The sequence below is a fragment of the Mauremys reevesii genome, linkage group 7 (genome assembly GCF_016161935.1).
Source record: "Mauremys reevesii isolate NIE-2019 linkage group 7, ASM1616193v1, whole genome shotgun sequence".
NCBI classification, from domain to species: domain Eukaryota; kingdom Metazoa; phylum Chordata; order Testudines; family Geoemydidae; genus Mauremys; species Mauremys reevesii.
The window spans coordinates 95,395,620-95,403,669 of record NC_052629.1 but is presented as its reverse complement, the minus strand read 5'-3'; the positions used below and the strand labels follow the sequence as shown (position 1 = coordinate 95,403,669).

Genomic DNA, 8,050 nt, shown 5'->3' with positions numbered 1-8,050 from the left:
GGAACAGGGGCTGAAAATCTGGATTTTGGGGTTCTACTCCAAGCTCCAGGAGGGAGAGTCTGGTCTTAGTGTTTATGGCAGGAAAGCCTGGGACTGGGAGTCAAGGCTCCTGGGTTCTGTTCCCTGCTCTGGGACAGAACGTGGTCTAATAATCAAGCAAGGGACTGCAACCAGGAATCAGATTCCTGGGTTCTACTGCCAGAGGCCAATGTGGTCTAGTAATGGCCTTCAAAATGGGAGCTGGAACTCTGGGGTTCTGTTCCCAGTTTGGTTAGTGTTTCACTTGCCGTCTCTGGGCCTCAAATTCTCCCCTTATAAAATCGAGCTTTGAAATCCTTATATAAAAGGGATTACTATAAAAGTGCTACAAATTATTACACTAATGCTATTTTTTAATCTCTAGAACAGACCCCTTGTAAGTATCTGAACCAGGTATTGAAAAAAATAAACACATAATTTACCTGGGCCACAACTAAAGTGCTGTGAGATCTGGTCTACAGATTATTTGTGTTACAGTAGCGCCTAGATCAGAGCCTCATGATGTGCGCATTATTAACCCTACAGTAGTGCCCAGAAGCCCTAACTGAGATCCGGGGGCTATTATGGTGAGTGTGCATTATTATTAGCATTACGGTAGCATCTATAGGCCTCAGTCAAGATTGGGGTCTCATTATGGTGTGTGCATTATTAGTAGCATTATGGTAGTATCCAAAAGCCCTAACTGAGATCATGGCCCATTATAGTGTGTGCATTATTAGTAGTACTATGGTAGTATCTAGAGGGCCATACACTAGAGCAGGGCTGCATTATGGTGTGTGAATTAGTAGTAGTACTACGGTAGTATCTAGAGGCCGCACACTAGACCACTGTACTGGGTGCTGTGCAGCCATTCCCTGCCCCAATCTGTTTACAGTCTGAATAGGGAAGACAAAAGGTGAACCAGAGGCAAATGACTTGCCCAAGGCCACACAGCCGATCAGTGTCAATTAGCAGATGCAGGAACAGAACCCAGGTCCTCCTGATTTGTACTCTACCCTCCAGCCTATGCTGTTGCACAAATAAATAAGCACTCATCACATGGGCCTTTCGGCCACAATCACTTGCAAAGATACTAGCGAGGCTAATGTAGTCTATGCTGTATGAATAATCACACTCATATTGGCAATTACATACATAAACCAACTGCCAACTCTAAACAGCCAGGCACATTCTAAGACAGCCAGCAACTCTGAGCATCATATCCAGCAGAGGGAGTGGTGGAGATGCCTTTATTAAGAGTTTGTGAATTTAACCCTCGCAAACTACGCCATAATCACCAAGCACTGGGAGAGATTTGCCAGTTCAAAGCAAGTGCTCAGGACAAGAGCCCAGAAACACAGAAGTAGATCTAAGCTCCCAGTTCTGGTGCTGCTCAGAAGAGTTGAATCGAGCTAGGACACAACCCACGTAAGTGAGCCTCTATTTCATTTAAATCGTTGGGAAGATGCTACATTTTCATTCCTCTTTTGACCTACTGAGTGCAGGAGGAAAGGGCTGTAAAAGGCAATCTTGCAAGTGAGTTGAAGCCACTGCAGAGAGATGGAGGACCAGGGTGTGCTGATGCTTGTGTGCGGGAGAAAATTTAGCTCATATGGGAGGTGTCGGAGGCAGAAAAGATGGGGCAATTTTATTTTTGTGGATAACTTTCCAGGGCAAGCAATATCTGGAGAAAAGCAGCCTGCCATGGGATGGTTCAGCAGCTGATTCTTGCACTTTCAGTGCTGTGGTTACATTCTGACTTTAATGGCAGATCTTCTGATGGTGAAAATCAGCATCGCTCCATCAATTTTGATGGAGTTAAACCGATTTGTACCAGAGCTGAGGACCTAGCCCTTGCTTTCTTCAGAGAAAGATGTGGTGAGTAGGAACGCAATCCATCAGGCAGTGGTTTGATCGGAAGGCAAAAATGTGCTTAAGACTGGATGAGAAATTGATGCAACATCTTGCATTTAAAGTCTAAGCCTCTTTCTAACACATAGCAGTAAATGAACAGGGAACGGCACGTGTGAGACAAAATGCAAATTACTAGCTCCTGGATTTGTACATGATAAGCATTAATTGTTATTGCTGTGCAGAGAAGCGTCATCTGAATGCACAGATAGGTGTTAGAGCTCCTGCTTCTGGGAGTTGAGTCAGAGCTAATGGTTAGAGGAGGGGGCTGAGAGTCAAGACTCTTGGATTTGATTCCCAACTGTGGGTGAGTAGTGGTCAGAGCAGGTGGTGGGGTGAGCTAGGAGTCAGGCCTCCTTAATTCTGTCCTAGGTTTGGAAGGGAGCATGGTCCAGGTGATGAGAATGAGGGATCAGGACTTCTGGTTCCAGCTCTGGATGGTGTAAAGAAATATATTCTAGTGGTCACAGCAACAGACTGGGAGTCAGGATGTGTGGGTTCTTTTCCCAGTTCTGGGAGGGGAGGGGCGTCTAGATTAGAACAGGGGCTCAGGACTCCTGTGTTCTCCTCCCAGTTACATATGTATTACATTTATGTACTGTAACAAGGCATTATAAAGCTTGTTAAAAGTTTTACAGTCGAAGAAATAAACCAAAATCTTTAGTCAGTTTCAAAGCTCTTCACTTAGGAGTAGATCTAGATGAATTCATTGCACATGGCTTACATTTTTCTTCCAATGTTTGCAGATGAAAAATACATAGAACCCAGTGCCAGAGCAGAGTTTAAAAAGCAAACTTTACAGCTAATTGTGAGAGTCTGTTTTCCCCATTTCTCTCAGGCAGTAACATTAACCACCTGTCATCAGATACACCCACACTCATTTTTCTCTTTCCCTCTGCTTTTTTTTTTTAAATATATGAGCGTGTAACTTGTGTTTCCTACAATGTTGTTATTTATAATTACTGTAATTTATAGAGCCCTCAGCTGAGATTCCCCATTGCGTGAAATCCTGCAGGGACTCCAACCAAGATCAGCACTCTAATTGTGCCAGGTGCTGCACAGACCCCAACTGAAATCAGAGTCCCCAGTTGTGCTAGGCACTACACAGACCCCAAGTGACATCAGGGGCCCCCTGTGCCAGACACAGGAGATAACATACAGTAAGAGTCCATCTCTGCCCTAAAGATCTTATCATCTCATAAAGAAAGTCAAAGGATGGAAGGGGAAACTGAGGCAGGGAGAGCAGAAGGGGCTTGCCCAAGATCACGCAGCAGCTTAGCAACAGAGCTAGGATTAAAACCTGGCTCCTCTGATGCCCAGTCTAGTGCCCTATCCACTAGACTACACTGCCTCCATTTCTTGGCTGGTCTGGCAAAATTTTGCTCAACACCTAGAATAACATTACTGAAGCCCTCGGAGTTAGTTGGGGTAAGGAAAAGCAAAATTTGGCTCTCACTCCTTGACATTCTATCAGAAACAACTTCTGAAAAATAGAGCCGGTGCTTAGTTACTTAGCACAAGAAAAAAGCAACAGCAGACCAGCCACAAAGGAAGAGAGAGGTAAAATAATTGTAGCATCTAATGAATCTAAATCATACGGAAGAAAAAACAGCAGATGATTCTAATAGATCTTACAAGGGCTAATAAATTAACCCCAATGAGACACGGCGTGGGAGAACGAAGTACGTTAATGCTTTTTCAATGCTAAGCATATTTAAAGGCTTTATTCTAAAGTTCAATCAGGTCAAATCTACGATGCTCTGCGGTGAACGTCTGCTATTATGGACATTATCCTCCCTTTGTCTGTCTTATCTCTTCAGAATTCACTCTTCAAGTATGACACCATCTTTTACTGTGCTTGTGCGGTGCTCAACACAATGGGCCTCCCCTCGCTCTCGGTGGGGCGGGTCTTTAATATAAATAATAATACATTATATTTAAAAAACAATACTGTCTACTCAAAGCCCTACTCCTAATACTTGTAGGTCAAGAAAGACTATAGAAAATAATTTGCCTGCAACAGACAAGCAGTTAAATCCCAAGAGACTGGGCTATATTAAAGTGCTATAAAGTTGTCCCCTTTGATGTATTAACCTGTTGCTTGCAAATCTTTTTCACTTATGGAAATGTTTGTTTTGAAAGCCCTAAAATTGTGAGCTCTTGCCGAATAATCTTTTAAGGCACTTAGCCAGACAAATCCAGTGTTACAAATATTACTAATGGAAAACGGTCTGAAAACAGCTGTGTATAATCCAGTGCTGTGAAATAGCAGGATACGACGGCTGAGGTGGGGTGGGGGAGGGATAGGAGAGAAAGCTGCCACTTTTCATAACAGTTTATGAAAGGATCAAATTCGCAGCATCGGGAGGTGGGAAAAGAAAAAACAAAGGGAGGATTTGGGGCTTGAGGGCACCTATCTAAGAGCACAATAGATAGACAGAGGATGGATAGGGGGACGAATAGACAGATAAGGGGGGCCTATGGGGACAGAAAGACGGATAGAGGGATGTGTATGGAGACAGACAAAGATAAATGAGTGTGTATGTGGACAGAGAGACAGATGGGCACGTATGGGGATGGACAGACAGACAGATGTAGCAGTGAGACTCTCTTTCCTATTACTGACCTTAGAATCCTCCATTCATTTCTATTGGCTTTCATTGTCCCCAGCATGTACTAATACAGGGCTAAATCATCCCCTGCTCAGGGGCTAGGACAATTTGCCCACTGGGCAGAGGGGATAAAATGGGGTTTTCTCCCCACCCTGCAAAACTGGGATGCTCAGAGAAGCCAAAGGCCACAGCAACCCCCAGGCTAGGTTTGCTGTGTGAGGGTGGGACCAGCAAAATTTAAACTGGGCCCCAATTAGGCACAACACTTGTTTAACCTTCTCTCTATTGAGCAAAGCAGTGAAATCCCAGAGAGTTCAATGGGATGTAAGTAAGCCTGAACAAGGCTGGGATTACTCATGTGTTTTGGGGTAAGCAGGTGACAAGCAATTTTTGAACTGGGGTGCAGGTGCTGAAGGCAAATGCCAAATGTCTGAGGGTCTCACACCACGAACACCAGACTAAATAGCTCTCCCCTTCATTTTCTCACCCTCAGAGCCACCATCATTATCCCAGTCTCCACTGTACAAACAGCTGTCAGAAACCACCATTCCGAGCAAGCAACCTAACTGGTCAGAGGAGAAGTGATTCACGCAGTACATCAATAGCAGAGGCAGGATTAGAATCCAGTTCTCTCAAGTGTCCACCCTGTCTTAACTCAGCAGCTTCCTAGACAAGGCACAACTGCATAATATCTGAGTGCCTTATAATCTTCAATGTATTTAGACTCACAGCACTTCTGTGAAGTAATATTAGCCCCATTTGATATATGGGGAAACTGAGGCACAGAAAGACTAAGGCCCAGATGCTCAAAGGCATTTAGGCACCTAACTCAAAAAATTAAATTTACCATTTGTGATATTCTGGGCCTAGTAACTTGTCCAGAATCATTACTATCAGAGTAAGGAATCAAACCCACATCTCTGGCAACCAACACTAACCCCCGGGCCATCCTTCCTCTGATCCCTTTGCACCCTTAGTGAGCTCACAACCCAGGTAGACATGTTTAGTTTTCTGAACCTTTTTTGTGAGTCAGTCCCTCCAATGATTTAACAACACCACCTAGCTCTTTTCATCTTCAGGTCTTAAAGCACTTTCCAAAGGAAGGCAGTAGCATTTTCTCCATTTTACAGATGGGGAAACTGAGGCAAAGGGAGGGAAGTGACTTGCCCAAAGTCAGACCAGTGATAGAGCCAGGAACTGAATCCAGGTCCCCTAAGACCTACTGTAGTGATGTATGCACAAGGCCACACTGCTCTGTTTCAACATTTGTCTATTGCTTTTTCTCTCAGTTCCATCCAGCGTATGTCCATCTGTTTGCTACTAACAGGACTGGAACTCAATCTTAATGTAAGCAGCAGGTGGCCAACATCACTTACATCTCAGTAAAACCTGGACTAACTTCATTGAGTTGAATTGAACCTCTCTCTAGATTTACAGCAGTGTAAATAAGATCAGAATCTGACCAAAAGACTCCAGCCAGTTGTGTATAACATTGGGGGCGGGGGGAGTAGGGAGAAGAGGGGAAATCATTAAAAAAAAAAAAAAGAGGCAGCTCATTTCCCCATGGAGGGAGAATGGTCTTGTGACTAAGGCACTAGACTATGTCTCAACAGACACATTCAATTCCTGGTTCTGCCAGAGACTGTGTGTGACACTAGGCAAGTCACTTGATCGCTCTCTGCCTTAGTTTCCCTGCTTGTAAAGTGGTAGTGGACGGAGTGAGGCATTGTGGTCTAGGGTACAGAGCACTGAACTGGGACTGAGAAAACCTGGGTTCTATTCCTTGTTCTGCCATTGGCCTGCTAGGTGACCTTGGGCCTACTCAGTTTCCCCATCTGTAAAATGGGGATGATGCCAGTAGTGTCCTCCTGTGTAAAGTGCTTTAGAGATCCACTGATGATAAGAAGGGGGTATTATTAGGTAATGAAAGTTCCTCTACTGAGATTATAAACCCTTTGTGGTGTGAAACCCCCAGGGACCATATATCTGGGCAGTGCCCAGCACCATGACCCACAGGGCCATGATCTCAGAGCCCTGTCATGGTATTAACAACAATATCCTGACTGTCATCTCTACAGCCAAGGTCCTCCAAGCAATTTAGGTGCCTTTGAAATCAATGAGTTAGACACCTAAATACCTTTGAGGATTGGGACCATGGTGCCTCAATGTCAGTGCACAAGGGGGGTTAGAAATCACTGGCTATCAGCAGCAGGTGATACTAAAGAGGCTGATTTTAAAGAACCACAGCAAATCCTGTGGAAAAAAGTGTTGACCTTCTCAGCAAGTAAAGGCTTGGCTAATCAGTCAGATTAAGTCTCAGCCATAGAACTGTCAGGACTCCTTTGTATTAGGCAAACATGTCAAGAACAGGGGGCCCTGTCCCCTTTCGGGCACGTTAAACCCCTCAAAGCTGGCTGTGATGTCCAGCCAAACTCGCTGCGACTAACTGGGATATGAAGCCCAGTGCACTGGCTGCAAGCAAGACCTGAGCAGCGCTGCAGGGGACGTAATCGGCTTGTGCAAAGAGGCTCCTCTTCGTTTGGGAGGCAGTGTGAGTCAGGCACTAGCTACGCAATCAGAGACCTGGCTCTGCTACTGATCTTGGGCAAATTACCTGGGTGTAGGTTTTCCAAAATAAGGGCCCAGATTTTCAACTCCTATTGTGTGACTTGCAGATGGGTTTTCCCAAGAGCTAAGCAACCAAGCTGGTGCCTAAAGGAATCCAGTTCTGGCCTTTGTCTCATTGTGCCTCGGTTTACCTCCCTGCAAAATTTGGGCCAGTGATGCTGACCCACGTTCCCTGAGATAAGGGGGCCAGATACTCAGCTGGTGTAAAACAGCACTGTTGAAGCCAGGAGAGCTACACTGCTTTACAGCAGCTGTGAGTTTCCAATAAGTGTCACTATTGGGAACAGCCTACAGCTTTGTCTGCACACTAATGCTGTACCACTTTCACTACACCTGTATAGCTAACTCTGTATAAAACCACCCAGTAAGGACACAGTTATAGCAAGATAAATATACATCTACAGTAGGCGTGTGTGTGGACAACACACTAGACTTGAACTCAGGAGACCTGGATTCAGTTCCTGCCTATGTCGCTGGCCTGCTAGGTGAACTTAGTTAGGCAAGTCATATGCCACGCTCTGTGCCTCAGTTTCCCCATCTGTAAAAAGGAGATAATGATGCTGCCCTGCTTTGAGAAGTAGGCACCTTTATACCTGTATCATTGTACCCACAGTGGAGGTCTGCTCGGTGGGGCACCACAGATAGCAGTCAATGAGTGTGCTGCAGCCAGAGCTAACAGACCTGGGTCTGTCAGCTTAGGCAGTGGATGCTCATGCTTTTAAGAACCAGAGTGTGGAGCTTCGATTCCCTCTGACAGTGACCCACCCAGAAGCGCAGTGTTATAGGTACAATCATTATATGAGTAAGAACTCACACCCCTACCAGATTTAGTTATATCAGTACAGAGTTTGTGTGTTGACAGGGCCTAGGGGAATTCTTGG

General features: G+C 45.1%; 1 protein-coding gene across 3 annotated transcripts in view; it reads left to right on the top strand.

The window, feature by feature from the left end:
• Positions 1–814: 814 nt before the first annotated feature.
• CHRM1 (cholinergic receptor muscarinic 1) overlaps positions 815–8,050 on the top strand; it is a 47,390-nt gene continuing 40,154 nt past the window's right edge. For all 3 annotated transcript variants that reach the window (XR_005582875.1, XR_005582876.1, XM_039481810.1), the window contains exon 1: positions 815–1,446. The gene's annotated coding sequence lies outside the window, so the exon portion shown is untranslated. The remainder of the gene's footprint in view (positions 1,447–8,050) is intronic.